Raw genomic sequence first — 19,219 nt, forward strand, 5'->3', positions numbered from 1 at the left:
ATTCTCAGCAGAGCCCCCATTTTCACTTTGACATCTGAAAGAAGGTAGCAAGGGCTGAGCAACCTTGTAGATAACTGTCTGTTCTGATGTTGCTCTGATTAATCCTGCTATGGCCAACACAGTGTGATGTCCATAGTTCCCTTTGCTAGTAAGGGAAAAGCTGAGACTGCAACACACCTAATGTAAAATATTAAAATACTCCCCAATGAGGGGGGCTTTGCACAACCAGCCTGAATGACCTTGCTCAGAAAGTTAAAAAAGGGCAATGAGGACAGTGCCAATGCTTTTTTCCCTGACTATTTGTGTATGTGAACCCACATTTTAAAAAAGGGTTGCCTTCCTAGAAAAAAGGGGAATGTTATGGACATAGAATTCCTTAAATTATTGTAAGATGAAAAAAAATTTTTATATGTGTATTTACCGTGACCATAAAAATAATACTTCTAATTCTGCAATGTCTGTTTTTGGCAAGTAGATCTTACACCAGCCTGAAGCTGATGCAAGCTGTTGGAGAACCAGATCAACAGTTTCTTAAACCAGAACGTCTTTTGCTTCATGTAATTTTCACATTCACGTATTAGCAATACTCAATATTCAGATAATAGTTATGTTATACATTTTGGGCCAAAATAATTAGTTTTATTTCTTCATAATCTTGTTCCTTTAAATGATGGTAAGCATGACATTTATTACCATTCCCAGATATTTTAAAAGGGCTGTTCCTGGAAATGAATACAGTAGCTTAGTATTACATATTAGCTGGATCCAACCCTTTATTATATATTATGTATATGTCTGTAAGATATGGCCATTTTGTTCTGAATTTGGAAGACTTCTTTCCACTCGTTGCTACGCCTTCAACGTCACTTAAGATTAAAGATGGATAAGAAGGCAATTTCTGTAAATCCCTCAATAATTCACAACTTTGATCATTGGTTGTTTAGAAATGCGTCTATGTTGTCTAAATGAAAAGAGAAGTCAACAGAACTAAGATGTGCCAATGGACAGATCTTTATTTCATATTTTTGATGGTTACTTCTTTCCTCATTGCTTCTCTGTAAGTGATGTCACTTGTCAGAAGAAATTGTTAATGCTCTGTTCCTTAGTAGCAGCAATAGGAAGCCACATTTCTTATGTGCTTCTCTTTGCAACAGAATCTGAATAAACCTCAAGTCCCATTCTTGCCAAAATTATTTGTCATTTCATCCCATGAGAGATTCATGTTGCAGAATAGAGACTAAGGCCGACCTCCTGCCCTTCAGGGTGGTATCCAAACGGTGGGAAATATTTGCAAATATCCAATAAGAAGAGGTATAAATGAGAGCTGGTGATACACCCTCTTCCTTCTCTGGGATTGGGATGGACACCACAACACAGCTATGATTTTTATCAATTTTGATCATCCCATGGACAAGCAAAGGATGGGACAGTAGGACAGAGCTTGGTGTTGCCTCTTACCGAGGTCCAGGCACTTGAATTTCTTCTTCTAACTATCAGCAATTGCCTGTTGCTGGAGTTTCTCCTCTGCTGAAGGCTGGCAACGGCAGTAACTCAATGTCTCTTACCCTGGGGCAAACTCATGGTGACTCTTTGTAACAGTCAGTATACAGGGCTTTCTAAACATCTGTTAGCTGCATATTCCTGTTGCTCACCAGCTAAGGAGTGCAGACAGGCTAGTTACAAATCACTCCCTCTCCTATCCCTCTTGCCCGGTGGAAAGGGCTGAAGCGTAGTCAGAGGTGAGTACAGTATTGGAAGAAAATATTAAATTTTATTGCTGCTCCCTTTGAACAGAGCAGCAGAACCTCTCCTGAAGTGACAGCACAGCACCTGCATTTTTAGAAAGTCAGCGACACAGATTTAAAATAGAGAAAAAACTGGTTACTGAGGTGGGACACACATACACTTTCTTATACAGACCACACAGTCAGATTCAGCCATACTTCCTTGTTTTGAAGTGTTTGCTTCAGAAGATGTGGAATCTAACCACATTAACATTTTTAATTTTTTTTTAGAGGCTGTATTTTAAAACTACTCTCCTCAGCTTCTGGCTTAGTTTCCTTTGCCGGAACAAGCTCCCTGGACTCCTTTATTACACCACCAAAAGTTCTCAAGCTTGATTTTGAGAGAAAAAGTAAAGTCCTGTAAAAGCAAAATAATTAGACTGAATGGAAGGGCCCAAAGCTAAGGAAGGTAAAGCTCGAAGCACCATTACCGGAGATATACCCATGAGGGGTTAGCAAAGTCATAGATCAGAAAGCTGCAAAGTGTTTAACTAGGAAAAGTACACCCTACTTACTAAGTCTGTCCTAAGCACACACCGTGAAATCTTACTCAGCGTTGCAAAGCTGAGGTAGTGGGACCTATTGAACCAAGGGATGAACTAAGAGCCAAAAGCTGCTACTTTTAAACCTGGCCTTTGCCCCTATCTCACTGTCCACAGTCAATTCACTTAATGGCTCACCGCTTGCCTGTGTTGCTATGTTTAGATGCAAATCATATGCTTACCTACTCATCTGAGTGAAGATTCATTAAAGTTAGGGGAATTTGAAAATTCAGGCTTTGGAGACTAGATCTGATGAAAATTCTAGCACTATCTTTTATGTATTTGTTTCAATATTAGCTATATAGATGCATTCAAAATTCTGCAATTTTTAGGTCTCAACTATCATGACATCTATAAAAGTGTGTGTGATTAAAGCAAAATGTTTTTTCTTAGACATTGTGCCACAGAAGAATGTCCAAGGAAAAAGGCGGATGTTTGAGAACAGTAAGGAATTTTTTTAAAAGCTTTTTATGCTATTTCTGCTATTTTCTGTCGCTCATGGCTCTGTAGTTTCTTCACAATAGCTGTCTTTTCTGCATTTGCCACTGAGATCAATATAGACATGTTAATTAAAGGAAAATCTGCTGGAGGTTGTACTTTTCTGTTTGGGATTTACCCTGGGCCCTGGCTGCCACACCTCACTGGCTTTGACTAAAATGCCAACTAGGCCTAGTCTTGTCTTGTCATGTCATGGACACACGCTCAGGTACAACCCTGAGCTTCAGTGAGAGCTCCCCTAGTGCAGGTGTGCCTCCTTAACATCCCCCACACCAGACACCCTCCTTTACAAAGTGACTTCTGAGGGCGGTTAGGTATAGAAAATACATTGTGCATCAATATTACTATTCCAAATAAACCATTATGAGAACGTATTTACAGAACAACTCTAATAACCATAGCCACCCCACTGAAACATCATTCTCGAATGAGACAGATCTGCATTTCTGTCCTAAATGCGCTGTTTGTGCATCTTCGCCTTCCTATCTGTGAATCAAAGGAAAAAAGTGTCTATATGTAAGACTATTTGTGCAATGGCAGCAGAGGTAAGGACTCAGTGGAAGCCAGGAGAGGGGACTTCACCAACTGCTGAGATACAAACATTAATTCAGCTGGGTACAGTATTTCACCCTGCAATGGTGAAGGGCAGATAGTGAAGAATTTCCAGTTATTTTGGCTAGCAAATGCCAAACACAACAACACAACAGGTTTTCAGTATACCAGGCAACATGACCACTGACAGACCAACTGCTCTGTGTGAAAACGGTGAGGAAGACAACCAGCTCAACAGCATGGATTCAAGTTCAACAGAATATGCACTGCTAATGGGAAGAAAACTGAGAAGGACAAAGACCAATGACATGCTTTCCAGGAGCAAAAAAGGCATCCTCTGACACTCTGCGTGACAACTATTTTCATTAGGTTGAGTGAAAGCAAGCCAAAAAAAACCCCACAAAAGACATCCCTCTGAAAATAAAACAGACAGTTTGAGGTTCATTATTGTGCATTTTGCCTGCACCTATGTGTGGGCTGGGAATCCTTTCTGCTGGTTTTCTTACTTTTTAAATATATCACAAACACATGCACAGATGAAACATGAGGCATAGACCTGTCAGGCGGCAGACTAATGTCAGCACTTCAGCCTCCTGGCTGTCAGGTCTGATTCCAAATAACCTTTTGTCTTCTTGTTCCAGCTACTAAATTACAGATCAAGTGAAAAATGTAATGATACCCCAAAAGGCCATGGATAGCATCTTAAAATACACTGAACTGTAAATGGAACAACAACAGTAATAAAAAGATAAACTAGGATTACCCATGGTGCATAGCTAATCCAAAATGCTCCACAGCCCCACATGGGTTATTATAGAACTGTTTTCTATCTGCTGCTTTCTGTTTTGCAGGGACAAGTACACCCCCCGCCTTTTTTTAGTATAATTTTGATATGTGAAGTCTTGTGGAAAATACATCTCCCTTGTTGCAATAAATACTCTATTGTACTGTTACTGAATTCTACTGTATTTGTATTTTTTTTCTGAAGATGATGCAGAACTTGAGCACTGGTGTTTTTTAAAGTAGTATGAAGATGGAAATACTGAGACTTATTTACTTATTTTCTATGCACAAATTTAGCTGCTAAATTTTTACAGAACGAAAAAATATCAAAAGCCTATGGGAATATAGTCTTTTCTCAAGTGTGTTATGTTGAACTGGAACTGTTATCAAATACTGAATTAACTTGTTTTTTCATCTGATTATTGGAATATTAAATATTCAAGGACTTTTCCTGGCTTCTTGCACACATCTATAAAAATATAACTATTCAAAATACTAAATTATTCTTAGCAACACCTGGCAAGATAAAAATAGGTGGTGGTGCTAGAGTGCAAACTGTTAACTCAGTCTACATACAATCAGAAAGGCTGCTGATGGCGGAAATTTTTAATCCCCTCTTTCTTATTAATGTCATGATTCATACCTTTATTCAAGAATTTGAACTCCCATTCTAAAAGGAAAAGAGACAGGCAATAAAATGGGAAAGCATTAACATTTCAGCCACTGTCCCTTTATTTGCAATCTTCTACCTCAAATATTATCTGCGGAAGAATCAAATTCACCATCCCCATCTGCTTTCACCAAAGAGGGTTCTTCTGAGTTAGAGAAGGTAGGAGTATTTATTACTCCATAGATAGCTCAGCACTTGCCAATACAGTACTCTGTTCCCAAGTCCTGTCTTGAATCTTGCTGCAAGTGAGATGTTCTGCTTCTGTAGTAGAAACTCTAGCTACTAAACTGAACTAAATGGACTGATTTATTCCCATTACAAAATCCTACTTAAAAGACACTGAGCAGCTAGATGTCTGAACTCCACCCATGTTCTAATGTGTGGTGCTTTAGTCTCCCCATTATTGTCATCCAGTAAGATGCATGTACCAAGATCTCCAGGTAACCTGGTCAGAGCACTGGCCCATGCACCCTGTGAACTGCACTTGGGCTGATGTCTTGAACAAGCTGCCTGAAACAGCTGTACGAGCTGCCTATGCTGTACCTGTTCAGTAGGCTGGCTCACCACAGCCCCAAGGCACTGCTGGTGTATATCACAACATACTTGTCCATATTTCTAGTTCTGAGTGGCTCTAACAGGACACCTGCGTGCCTTGACCCATGGCTATGTAGGCTCGCTCTCATTTCAACCAGGGCAGTATTGTGCCGTTGTTGTAGAGCATACACTGTGATCTGCAGAGGAAGAAAATGCTGCATGTACCCTGCCTGCTTACGTTGTTTTATTTGCAACATAAAATTTGATGAGGAATAGGACAAGGGAAATTACAGAAGGTTTTGTATTTTCTCATGAAATTCAGTGTCTATAGCTGGATGATACAGAGCTTGTACACTGCTTACATGTGGAGAATCAAACTCCAGCCACTGAATTGAGAGCTTATTGAAAAACCACACATGGAAAAATTCCCTATAAAGCATCATGTGGAAGTTATACGAATCCTGCGTTGCATGCAACATCTCATATGAAGCAAGTTATATCAAATGATGACTTGACTTTATTCAACTGGGATTCTGCCAGCCCACAAAGAAACCACAATCCAGCCTTTTCCCTTAATTCCTAGTGCTTTGAGGTCTACAAGAAACCAAATGATATGAACAATGTCCTTGAAAATACACTCTCTTCAGTCCAGTCTCTGCCAGTATACTTCATTTTCAGCCATTCTGGAAGTGCCTTAAGCTTTGTCTGCAAAGTTACTTGGCCTGACATTCGGCAATGCATTATAGACCAGATGGATTTAGAGGAAACTGCACTGACTGGATTAATCAAATTAAAGGGAGGGGAAGAGGGAAATAAAAGGAAATGATTTTTTTCTCTACTTCCTAAAATATATAAATAAATAGAATTAATTTATTTGAAAGAATTGCACAGATGTCTCTCTGTGTACTTATATTGTAAAACACGGCCTTGTGAATGCAGCCCAGCAGTGGTCAGGGATCCAGCCACTGCGTGCAGGGGAGCAGACTCTGTTCGCTGTCCAAATTACACTAGTCTGCTAGTATTTTTCTGAGAGATGGGAAAATAACAGACATAAAAAACCTTACAGAATATGGACATCAAAAGATAGTACTGAAAATGAAAATAGGTATAAATTCAACGCTGTGGTATGAACCTGACCAGATTCTCCTGATGCCAGAGCACAGATGCTCTGGACACGTTTTTGATGTCCTAAGGCAAGCTGCAAGATGTTCAGCTTTTTCCCCACCACATCCCCTGGCATCAGATAAAGCAGTAGCTACAGCCTGCTCCTTATGTGTGAGGATAGGACAGAAAAGGGAAAGGGAATGGGACTTTATTCTCCCCTTGAAGAAGACAGGCACGTCTGGGGCACAGCCAGTGTCAGGCAAGGAAAGGATTTGTCCCCATAATCCTGTTCTCATAGCAAGGTCTATTTTCCACACTCCTCAGCACTGGCATAATGAGCACACCCCAGTTCAGTCCTACATATTTACCTCCCTTTTTATACAGCCCACTTTGTTTGTAAGAGCTCGCACTGAACAGTTATAATCAATTCTGTCAACTCAGAGTTCCATACGTGAGTTACAGGAGAGCAGACTGACGGATGACAGGATTCATCTCAGGAATCCGGCCAGTGGTGGATGTGGGTCAGCAACCTACAACTCCCTTCCTGGGAGAGCTGCAACAGCCTGCACAACCAGCACTATGGCTATCTCCTGCGCTAGGGAAGTTTATCATCATGGTATCTGCAGTTAGCCAAAAGTATCTATCTGTCTTTGTAAAATATCCATAGGAAGAATTAAGAATTTTTAGAGCAGACACACTAAACGTGGTTATTTTTTTGGTAGAGGCTAAGTGCTCTGCCCTAGTGATGGCTGTGGCGCTGCATTTTCTCAAGGATGCAGCGTGTGAAAAGGCATTTCTGTAAGCTATGTTTATTTATTCTTTCACCAATGAAGAAGCAGCAGCATATGGAAAACTGCAGCCTGGCTGACGTAACAGGTGTCATGCAGGCACAGAATAAAGGCATATTTTTTGCCTTTGAGTATTTTTCCCAAACCACTGGACTCTATTACCCTGAAATACCATCTCTGAAATCAAAAGCTGTGCTTTGCATTCACATAAGGGAAAAATGTTAGGTTTCCTTCATTTGACAGAAAATGCATTATATATTCCTACATTCAGCCTTTCAGACAAGTAAAATAAGTAAATCATACTATGTCTTTCATATTAACCCCTCTCACTATTTACAGAATTCCTCTGAGACTGGACCTTCTGTAGGACCATTGCCACGTACACCTATTTCTTACCACACTGCATTTAATAATCTGTGTATTAATATAGAAGTGACTTTGAAGGTAAAGAATAAGTTTAAGGCTGAAATAAGCAATGGTGTCTTTGTGTCAAGTTTTTTAAGAACAAGATGAATGCTTGTTGTTAAAAAAAGTCATCAGGCGGTCATGTTCCCATGAAACTACACTCATCGCACAAGCACAAATGGGTGTCAGCAGTGTAAGATGCCCTAATACAGTCCCTGGAAACTCTTAAGTAAATATGCCACCTAGTGTTTAATTGGGACAATTTCATTCATAAATCATCTTGATCAATGCCTCCCAAGCTGTTCCCTGCAAGTCTAGGTGGTATAGAGTGTGGCAGAGGTATCTGGAGATGCCTTCTCCAACTTTGCCCCCTCCCTTCCCTCAAAACCCCACCCTACAGCTTTCTTGTTGAATTATCTTCCTCCCCATGGACTGTTTAGCTCCTGATGGACTCTGCCAAATGGCCAAGCTACACTCCGAGCCTGTCTTTCTCATTTGAGGAGCCCACACCTCAGACTGCTGCGAGCAATCTAGAAGGCACCAAGAACTGACCCTGGGGTCACCTCTGCTGTAAAGATCCCAAACAAGCCCAATGGACTTCAAAAAAGCTGCTTTGTACCACCAGCCAAATGGCATCTGATCCAGTACATGGGCATGGAGTGAAGGAAGCAGGGCTTTCCACATCTCCCTGCCTACAGGTGCTGGGCACAGTCATTTTGAGAAGCAGAAGCACTATTCCTGGCTAACAGCTTGCCAAAAGGGGATAATGAGTTACCACAGCAATAGGTATTGTTTAGACGGATGGATGAACCAACAGAAAATCAGGGAAAGAGGCTTCCGAAGTGTAACAACAACTATTTCTCTAGACAAGCAGTGGAGACATAATTCCTCCTGAGGCTATGGCAACGTTCTCCTTCCTCATCTCTAGCCTCTGCTTAATAGTGGCTTAAATGCAAGCAACCCTCTCACCCTCAACAGAAGAGATACTCCAGGTATGTACGTGGGTTGGCCCCTTTTCATGTGCTTAAAACATGCCAAATTGTCATCTTACATTTTCTTCATCTTGAGATTCTTTTGGTATTTCTGTCATGGACGCTCATTATGTTTCCAGGGATTAAATTCCTATACTGAGTCACACCATAGCACAAACCACCCTGAGTTTTCAGTAATGTCTTGTTTGCACTTTTTCCAGATCAATAAAAATCTTAAATGAAACTCCCGTCCCTGCAGTTCTTCATCAGCTACCCTTCCCCAGCTTATCAAGCTGCTGCCTATCTTTATTCTTTGCTTGAAATTCCTCTACCTATTTTTGGTCCATGTGACCATGTTCATGTGCCAACCAATTTGAATTAATGTCAAGAGTATGATTTCATGAGACATTGTACTACTTTGCTAAAAATCCAATTATTCTGCATCTGCTGCATTCTTTTCATTCGGTACTTTTGTAAATCTATCAAAAAGGCAATCAACTCTAACTGGCAGTATTCATTCTATATAACTGACGCTGACTACCGTGCGCAGTCCCACTGTTCTCCAGGGCTCAGAATACATTACAAGAAAGAGCCCATTGTTACAATTCGTACTTTTCACACCACAGTATCCTCTTTTCCAAATATTAGCAGTTATAAAAAGCACTGGTTCCTGACCTTTGTAGTCAAGCCTCAGCTGAGAACGCTGTCAACAGCATGTGCTTCACTGTGGCCATTACTAGTTGTCATCCTGCCCAGGCTGCTGCCTTCTCCTGCCTGGCAGCTCCAGCAAGCTCTGCTAGCCTTGCAGCTGAGACTGCAGCCAACTGATAGCTGCTGACCCAGCCCAGAGGTGATCAGGGAGATCCCTGCACCTGAATTCCTAGTATCCCAGCTGCAGGCTGCCGAGCTGGTTCTCAGTGGCAGGAGCCCAGGTCAAACAGAGGACATTTGCTTGGGCTCTGCACTTGGCTTCACTCGAGTGCCCACATGCCTCATGGGTAAGACCTTCTGCACCCTGAATATAGAAAAAAGATGCTCAGTGGATATGACATACATGTTTTATGTTCAGAAAGGGTACTATCTAGAGTGTGATGGGGCAAGTGCCAGTCAGCATGTATGGACATAGAAAGCCGGCCAAGACGTTCCTTGGCAGAAGGTCTACAGAGTGCGCAGGATATAGAAGAGGAAGAACTTAGCATATCTTGGCTAGCATTAAACGTTTCATGGAAGCCTCGGACATTAGGCTCATAGCTGCAGTTAATTTCTCACTACTGAAGTGACGATTCAGGATTGAATCATAGAAAGAATCATAGAATGAATGGTGTGGGTTGGAAGGGACCATCTAGTTCCAATCCCCCTGCCATGGGCAGGGACACTTTCCACTAGCCCAGATTGCTCAAAGCCACATCCAGCCTGGCCTTGAACATTTCCAGGGAGGGGGCATCCGCAATCTCTCTGGGCAACCTGTTCCAGTGTCTCACCACCCTCACCGTCAAGAATATCTTCCCAATATCTAAATCTAAATCTACTCTCTTTCAGTTTAAAACTGTTATGTCTTGTCCTATGTCCTGGTTTCGGCTGGGGTAGAGTTAATTCTCTTTCTAGTAGCCAGTATAGTGTTATGTCTTGCATTCAGCATGAGAAGAATGTTGAGAACACACTAATGTTTTCAGTTGCTGGTAAGTAGTGTTTAGACTAAGTCAAGGATTTTTCAGCTTCTCATGCCCAGCCAGCAAGAAGGCTGGAGGGGCACAAGAAGTTGGGAGGGGACACAGCCAGGGCAGCTGACCCAGACTGGCCAAAGGAGTATTCCATACCATGTGACATCATGCCCAGTATATAAAATGGGGGGAGTTGGCCTGGGGGGGGATCACTGCTTGGGAACTAACTGGGCATCGGTCGGCAAGTGGTGAGCAATTGCACTGTGTATCACTTGTTTTGTATATTCCAATCCTTTTAATATTATTGTCATTATTATCATTATTAGTTTCTTCCTTTCTGTTCTATTAACCTGTTCTTATCTCAACCCACGAGTTTTACCTTTTTTTTCCCGATTCTCTCCCCCATCCCGCTGGGGGAGGGTGTGGGGGGGTGAGTGACCGGCTGCATGGTGCTTAGTTTCTGGCTGGTGTTAAACCATGACATCCTATCACTACACTCCCTGATAAAGAGTCCCTCCCCAACTTCCCTGTAGGCCTCCTTCAGGTACTGGAAGGCTGCTATAAGGTTTCACTAGAGCCTTCTCTTCTCTAGGCTGGAATGTACTCTCCTCCCATGGGGAGGAATCAAATAACTGCTCCCTAGCTATATTGGTAAGATGTCTTCATCTAGGGAGGATGAATCAGAGCCTAAATAATATTTTTTCAGGCACAGAAAACCACAGAGAAATAGGACTAGAAAGTACTTGAAGAGGTTTTTCCTCTGCCTGCCTCAGGTATCATTGCTACCTGTGCCATTTTTCCCAGATGTTTTCTAACATGTTTCTATGCTTCGTGATGAGGCAGATTTTGTCATCCCCTCAGGCACTCCATCCCAGTGTTTCACTGTTCTTTCTTTTTTTTCTTCCCTTAATAGCTAACCTGCAATGTTCATCACTGTATTTCAGGCCTATCATCTCTTGTCATGTCCAGCACAAGGACAGACAGTTTATTTTTTTCCTTATAATTAGCAAAGCAAACGTATGATGTAAACAAGCATATAACTAAACCCACTTATTTGTAAAACAAAATATAAAGGATAAATATTAGTCACTATTTAAACACTTTCCTTTTGACACTAATTCCAAGTCCTCCACTAACAAAAATTAGTATCTCTCTTATTCTTAAGAAGTTGAACACTTGTCTTCCAAGATCAAAACATGGCAGTTTAGAGGTGCTTGTAAAAGTTTAGTGCCTATTCCTACACAGTGTCTCAAGATTCATGTGAGATAATCAAATATAGTTTGTTACTTAAAAAAGGGCTTTTCATTTCCCAGTGACTAGACAAATGAGATGTTTACACTGAAGGCTCCATCCCAATCCCTATGGAAGTTTGTTTATACTAATTTAACACCATCAAACTATGTAAAAAGTATAAAAGCCAACACAAAAAACCCTCATATAAGGCTTTTATTTTTAGTACATCAAACTAAGTGTGGTTTTTATGCAACAAACATTTTGCTTTATTAGAATTATTAATACGCTCATAACAGGAAAATACCCAAGAGGAAAAGTTTAATTTATGTATTCAGCAGAGCCTAGCTGAAGATACAGCACTGTACTTGAAGAGCCAAGTGGCATTTGCCTTAGGACTACTATAAGCCCTTCTGGAGTATCTAATCACTTTCAGTACTAATCTGACATTCTCATTTGAGAAAATTTCAATCTACAGTTGTGGTATTCAGGTATGAAGTTTTCACATCGCTTCCATTTGGCTGCCTGTCTAAAACACTTTGGTGGTAATAAACTTATCATTCACCTTTGCTCCATATGCTTAGCAGTGCCCTGAACTGCTCCAAGACCCAGTGAAATCTTTGGGGGTCTTCCCATTAATTTCAGTAGCATTTGGACCAGATCATATCCCTTGCATCACGTAATCTGTGTAAATCAGTGTTGTCTCCAACTTAGAAGCTCTCCTCAGGCATAATTATATCACTTACTCTGCTTAAGGCAAAAGTCATGAATCTTAAGCTGATGGTAATAACATAACATAAACCAGGAACCTGGAGAGATGTTAACAGCTCAGGGAAGCAATGTAAGCAAATACTTTGCAGTGGAGCCTCTTGTTCTCTTGATTCCCTCAATTTCCATTACTATTAAAATGAACGCAAATCATTCCTCTCAAAAATCCTTGCCTAATCAGGCAAAACATTAGGTATTAGTTAGGAATGGCACAGTCAACTACAAAGAAGCATCCCTTTTCCTGTGCATAAACGTAGACAGCCAGAGGGAAGGAATTGAAAAAGATACTTTCCATGATTTTACTTTGGTACCTTTCCTATTTTTATTTCTTATATATTGCCTATTTCATATTTATGATGCTTTAAACAAAAAAGAAGCTGTAAAGAGACACAGCTGGAAAATACAACAGAATGCCAACATTGAAAGGCAAAAGAAAATGATCAGCCAGCTATATTTTCAGTAAGATGGTATTTGTCACTCAAAATACAAAACTGCTTACTAAAACACCTATACTGGTAAGTCTACTGTATTCATATAAACTCCTCCTCACTGTGGTATAATACCAAAGAGTATTCGGATGAAATCACTACTGAATTGCTAACAATTATTTAAAGAAGACAGCTGGGTATGTAGTTAAGTATTCATGTCAGGGCATGCTACAATATAGTACATACATGTGGTAACCTGTAACCTGTTCTGTACTACTGTTGCAGGACAAGCCTGAGTGACTGATGAAAGGAATTAATTACTGCCATAGTAATTTTGATGTATACGTTTGTTGCTTCTAGCAGCAAAAATGCCATGCACCTTTTGTCACTGCATGTATTACTGAAATCTGCAGATAAAGGCCACCTCCATGTATAGGCTTTATGTGGCTGCTTATTGGTGTGGTGTCTGAGCATCTTCCAGGCAAAATCAGTACTGCCAGGGAGAAGTCCCTTATGAATTCTGTGGCTGTGCGTATAGGAGTGAGACTGTAACCCCTAGTAAAAGAAGGTGGGTTGTTAATGTCCCTGTAGAACTGAGCATTTTAATTTGTTCTGACCAAGCATGTTGCAAAAACCAGGGAGTTGGAGGCAATGTAAAACACACCATGTCAAATTATCAGTGCAGCTCCAGCCCAGAGTCTGGAGGAACAGATGCTTTTGCTCACTATTCTCTTAACCCTGTGATCTGCTGCTGGGACAGTGCAGTACCCTGCAGCCCTCGTGTGGAAGGAAATGCTCAACATCTGGATAGACATCCCAGCAGAGAGTTAAACACTAGCTAGCAACCTGTAATAGGATCATTAGAGGTTTAGAGGAGCTGCAGAATGGGAAGAATAATGAATAAATGAAAGACTGAAAGGATTTCTTTATCATTGGCTAACAGCAGTACCTATAGAAAATTCAATGAAGAGACAAAAATGGAGAGGTAAGATGAGGCTAAAAGGCCTTCAGAAAGAGATGTGGTGGTGAATAACAATGTAGAAGTGTAAATACTTACAAAAATTGAACCAAACCAGAGGTTCTCTTAAAATTGTCTGTCTCCTGTGCAGTTTTGATGTAAGGAAAACTGCAGTGCCCCTAAAAAATTTAGTTCCATAATCTGATTACATCTCCAATTAAGGGATGTTAGAAAACAGTCTTTCCTGGAAATCCTGTATTTTCTTTTGCGGGCAACTGTGTGTTAGCAGCATGACTAATGAGGACAGTAATGCCAACTACTACTTCCAGCAAAGTTGTTCTTCCTTTTCTGTCACCTTTGCCTTAACAGGAATAGCTTTCTTATCTGTCTATTATTTGTGTGGGATTTTCTGCCAAGAAAATCTACAACCTTCCAGACTCTGTAACATGCTTATCATTTCAGCTCTTTAGTTCTAGCTGCAGTATTAGCTATGGGCTCTGTCATTTGCACTTAAATTCCCGGTAGTGAGTTCCAGCAAAATAGATAGAGAGGTTACCGTGTCAAGCAGCAACACAGTTTTCTGCACTGTCCTGCTGTTAAGTGAAGACTCCGCATACAGTTCACTCTTGGTTTAGCTCAAACTGCTACACTACTCTTTACAGACCATCATTGTTAAATGCCTCTTGCTGCTCCTGGCACGTACTTGCAACCAGAGAGCAGAACAAGCACTCCAGCCCAGGCTCCAAGCAAACTCATCTTTCATGTACAACTGGTATATTTGAACTGACTGAGCCAGCTCCTACTTGGAGAGAAGTTGATGGGAGCTTTGCCAGGATCTGAGTAAGCGGAGACCTGGCACTGACAAAACCTTTCTTCATCTTTACTGCATTTACCAACAGCTTGTCCTCTGTCAGATAGGTTAAGATCATTCTTTTTGCAAATACTTTAAGCTCAACTGCTGCCAAAGGTTTTCTTTAACTCCAGCCTGCTGTTCTCATCGCATCCCCCACGATAACATGAGTACTGGAGAAGCTATAAGGCAACCCAAACTGAGGAACTGCTCCTGCATAAGACCAGCATAGCAAAGAAACAAGGTGTGAAGCACAGCCTTTGCCTGACACAGGGCACTGTGTCACAGTGTCCAGGTCCCACCCAAGGCATAGAGTGGCTGTGGTAGTGCGCATGGAGTGGCTGTGGTAGTGCACAGGGCAGATCACAGGAATGGGAATGAAAGTGCAAGAGCAGGGAACCAGGATGGTTTCTCATCAGCAACCATGACAGCTTCTACCTGATCAGAGCATTCATGAAACTCCAGTTTGTATTTACTTCCAACACTTCAATTCTTTGAATATACTTTCCCAAATTACACTTCCTGGGGTAGGATTATAAAGGAAGATTTTTTTTTCCTTGCCTGGGACACAAAGACCGCTGATGCAGTAAGGGCAGCAGTTGCAGGATAATGTGATATGTGATAGCGATAAACGTTTCAGAACTACATATTTTACTGACAGACAGAATACTGCAATTTTTTCTCTCCTACATGTGAAGATTAATTGCTTAAAGCAAGTTACACTTCTCCTACATTCACCAGTAATGTGAACTACTGGTAATTAATTACAGTACGTACTAGTACCAGGTATTTATCTGCCCTACATCTTATAGTATATGTTCACCCGCCCCAAGTACAGCATTCCATAAGCAGAGCAAATACAAGGCAGGCGATCACAACTTGTCCAAGCTTAAATCACAACCCTAAGCAGACAACATACAATCTTCAAATGTTCTTTGCACAAAAAACTATTTCTCTATCCAAAATCCTTTTTGAAGCTGGATCCCGTTAAAATGACAGCTGCCTACACAGCTAAGAAAGTATTTGCAGCATGCTGTTCTCCCACAACGCTTCATTCCTGAAAATCATTGCGGCTCCGTTCAGATTAAAGATGTGTTAAACTATTCGGACTAAAATTTGGAATCTGTGTCTACAAATCTAGTACCTCTTTAAAGTCAGACAGAAATAAATTTCAGATGAAACACTGGCATCAAGTATCTTAAAGTATAAACGTTTTCTTAGGCCTGTTACAAAAAAATGTTGGATAAAAAGGCATGAACAACAACAGCTTAATCCAGCCTATGTATCACACCCCCCCTTCTGGAAAGGGCATGACTCCACTAATTACAACCTCAAAGAAATTATCATTATGGCAACAGACAGGTACCCCAGGCAGTACCAAGACATTTCATCCGAATGCTGGCTCCTCCCGCCAGCCCATGCCTTGGTGGCCCCCTTCCATCAACCTACCCCACGGGGAGCAGCGGTGCTGGAGTGACTGAGACATTGAATAATCTCTGCTGTCAACATGGGAAGCGGCAGAACGAGCAGACTCCCTGGATGGTGTTAACAAACCCACTAAGGAGACGAATGCCTTCAGCTGCACTTTCACACTCTGGAATTGGTTTCAGTATAAAACAAAATGTCACTTGTAAAAAGCCTAATCTGTAAGAGGAGTACTGATGCTTAACCTTCGAGTGCTGAATTCTCACCTTCCTCTTGAGAAATAATGGAAGTTTCTGTCCTGCATGTATGGCTTTCTCCCCATCATTTGTGAAACATTCAAAATACTCCAGGCAGTACTTTCAAATAAGCGATCTCAGTTATAAAAAAATTACATTTTACCTGTTCAGCTGGCCAAAGAAAACATACCTTAGAAAAAAGTCAATGATTTTTCACACATGCAGCGAACAGCGAAGTATTTACTTTGCAGAAAAACATCATACTGCATATTCATTCACTTTTTCTAGGAGTCTGAAATTTATTGGAGTAATTGAAGTGGGTGAAGGTTTTGATTTGTGGGCAAACCATGGCCTTTGTCTAAAATGCTGTACAACACATGACAGCCTCAAGCAAAACATCTGATACAACTCCCACTGAACTACCAATTCCCCACATTATTTTACATTTTAGAAGACTTCTAAAGTTTATATAAAAACAAACATTAAATTCTCTTTATCCTCCTTTGTCCCTATATGCTATGACTGACAAATGCTTGATATTTCACAGGTTTATTCCAAAGCCCAGTCCATATTTTATCTGAGGTTACTGTGAGGAACAAATGGGAGTGATGACCCCTGAGTCTTTGTCTGCTACCCAAACCTCTCATGAGCTTCCTCCAGGAGCATATGAATCAAAAGCAACCATGGGTAGGCTTCACCGTATAGACTTCTGTGAATTTCTTTCAGTTGCTAATAATTTAGTTGACGTCATCTTTTTTCACGTGGATTTGCATGAGATGATGGAAAACTACCGCTACCAGTAGAGAAGCCCATTGGGATTCCTAATCATCAATAGCGAGGCTTCAGCTGCTATGGCAGGTCTTCAGCCTGTGAGCAGATCACCTTGCCTATTTAGCCCCACTCCTCTTGTAGATGTGATTGCTCCTACTCCTCCTGGCAAGAAAAATATGTCAGAAACAGCTGCTATTCCTCCTTCTGCTGCTTCCCCTCAGTGGGAAGAAGGCAGAGAAGGTTGCCAACAACGTAATGGCTTAGCTGAAGCCAGCTATTTTTACACAACAGCGCAGCCATGCGCCCCAGTCTTGCAGGCTGCTACTGCCTGCATGTACAGAAAGCTAGACGAGCACCAGTCCTTGTAGGGTAAGGACCTGGGGTACCGCCTTTCGCATCATGAATCACTTTGGAGGTAAATAATACTCTAAACGCTTCAATTTCATTCAGCTGCAATACAAAAGAAGATCCAGTCCAATCACTAATGAGATCCAGAGATGTATTTTCACTATTGATAGCAAGTTATATAAAGTCCAAACATTTTCAAGCACAGGTATCTGGAACTAAGGATCCAGCTCTCCACTCACTTAAGCCAATATCACCATTTTTTTGAGCTGTCATCAGAAAAAAGTCTTGCCCTCTCCTTTGTGCTGCATTTCCACTCATATGAGGTGAAACAGGTAGCAGATCTGGCTGAAAATTCACAGTTTTTTCTTCTGGCTCAGTTAGTTTTAATCTGGAGCTGTTTTCCAGTGTCACCTACTGTGTAGCTGCATAAACCCATACATTAGCAAAAAGGCGGTTGTGAAGGAGAGAGGGCAGGAGTCCCTTCAGCAACAGTTTGCCTTCTGTTGGTTTAAAAGAGTTTCTACAGTAGTTACTCAAACCCGCCCAGCCTGAAAACCAACATCCAACCCCAAGCGCAACAGAAAACACCATCTGTTAGGAAATATATGGTTCTAGAATAATCCCCTCTGAAGTCTTTGAGAGATGCAAAAGACCATTGCTCCTCAAATCCAAGAACTGTAAGTAAAACTGAACACAATTTTGAAACTGTGTTTTTCCTTGTACAAAAAAAAATTCTCCCGATTTCCTAGAAAACGTAGCATGATTTTCAACTGTCATGATTGCTTTATGACACTACAGTCAGGTAATAATATTTACTGTCATCCCAATGATGGTACAGTATTTTCTCAATATAAAAGAAACTTTTCCAGAACATCCTTTGGGCCATTTTCCTACCTATACAAAAACACCTACACAAAAAAGTCTGTCACGCTGCCCTATGTTTATTTCTTAGTGTGCCTCAAATAAAATTGAAATACACTTTCTTGTGCCTGTTACAGCATTCACAACCAACCACAGGAATCAACTGAACGAGCACAAAACTCGTCTCTGTGGCATCCACTCCTCTTGCATATTACAGTACCATCCAATTGAACCAAAAACTATTGTCACCAGTGGATTCATTCTGAAATAAAACTTGAATGAAGGACTTGTTGCTGTGCCATTCTCCAAAGGACTTCCCTGCAGCAGTATGTCTTCCCTAAAAAATGTCATTGTAAATGGAATTATTTTGTTATAGAGGATGAATAGTTTTACATCTCAGGGCAGTTACTTGAGCAATTACTACTAGGGAGAAATCCAAACCAGTATATAATCAGCCAATGCAGATATGTGAACCCAACAGATAATAACTGTGCTAGAAATGTCCTAGAGTGATAAGGTTACACGCAAAAAAGTTGATCTCTTTTCATGCTCAATATTACTATATTATGGCAAATTCACTCCCTGCTTCCCAAATATAAACTGGCTCTAGTTCCCAACTAGCTAGCCAGCACACTAAACACTAAAAGCATCAGTCACACTGCAGAAGTACACTTACAAACATCAGTAAGTCAATTCAGCACAAACAAAGAAAGTTTTGTTTGACAGTTCTTACTGCCTTAACACCTGGGAAATGAAAATATCCACATGTCACTGCTTACAAGACTTTTTCTCATATGTAAAAGAATTTCTAATTTTACATCTTCAGATGGCTGCTAACTGCACGGAACTCTCAATTTATCATCACGTAAGTAAGTCCTTGTCCTTACAATGCTATGGGATATGGGCGGATGAGAGAAGGAGATCAAGGAAAGCCCACTTCAAATGAGAAGAGCGAGAAGAAAGGGAGGCAAACACACAATATCCCAATTTGAGACCCATCCACCAAAGACTTAGCAGAAGAGAGGAGCTTTGTACTGTGAATGGAAAGATAA

The 19,219-nt window shown here is 40.9% G+C and overlaps 1 protein-coding gene across 1 annotated transcript in view; it reads right to left on the bottom strand.

Moving 5' to 3' along the window:
* The window catches only part of CHN2 (chimerin 2), a 168,428-nt gene that overhangs the window by 50,761 nt on the left and 98,448 nt on the right, over positions 1-19,219 (bottom strand). The window lies entirely within an intron of this gene.

Source organism: Accipiter gentilis, chromosome 4 (genome assembly GCF_929443795.1).
Source record: "Accipiter gentilis chromosome 4, bAccGen1.1, whole genome shotgun sequence".
Lineage (NCBI taxonomy): Eukaryota > Metazoa > Chordata > Aves > Accipitriformes > Accipitridae > Astur > Astur gentilis.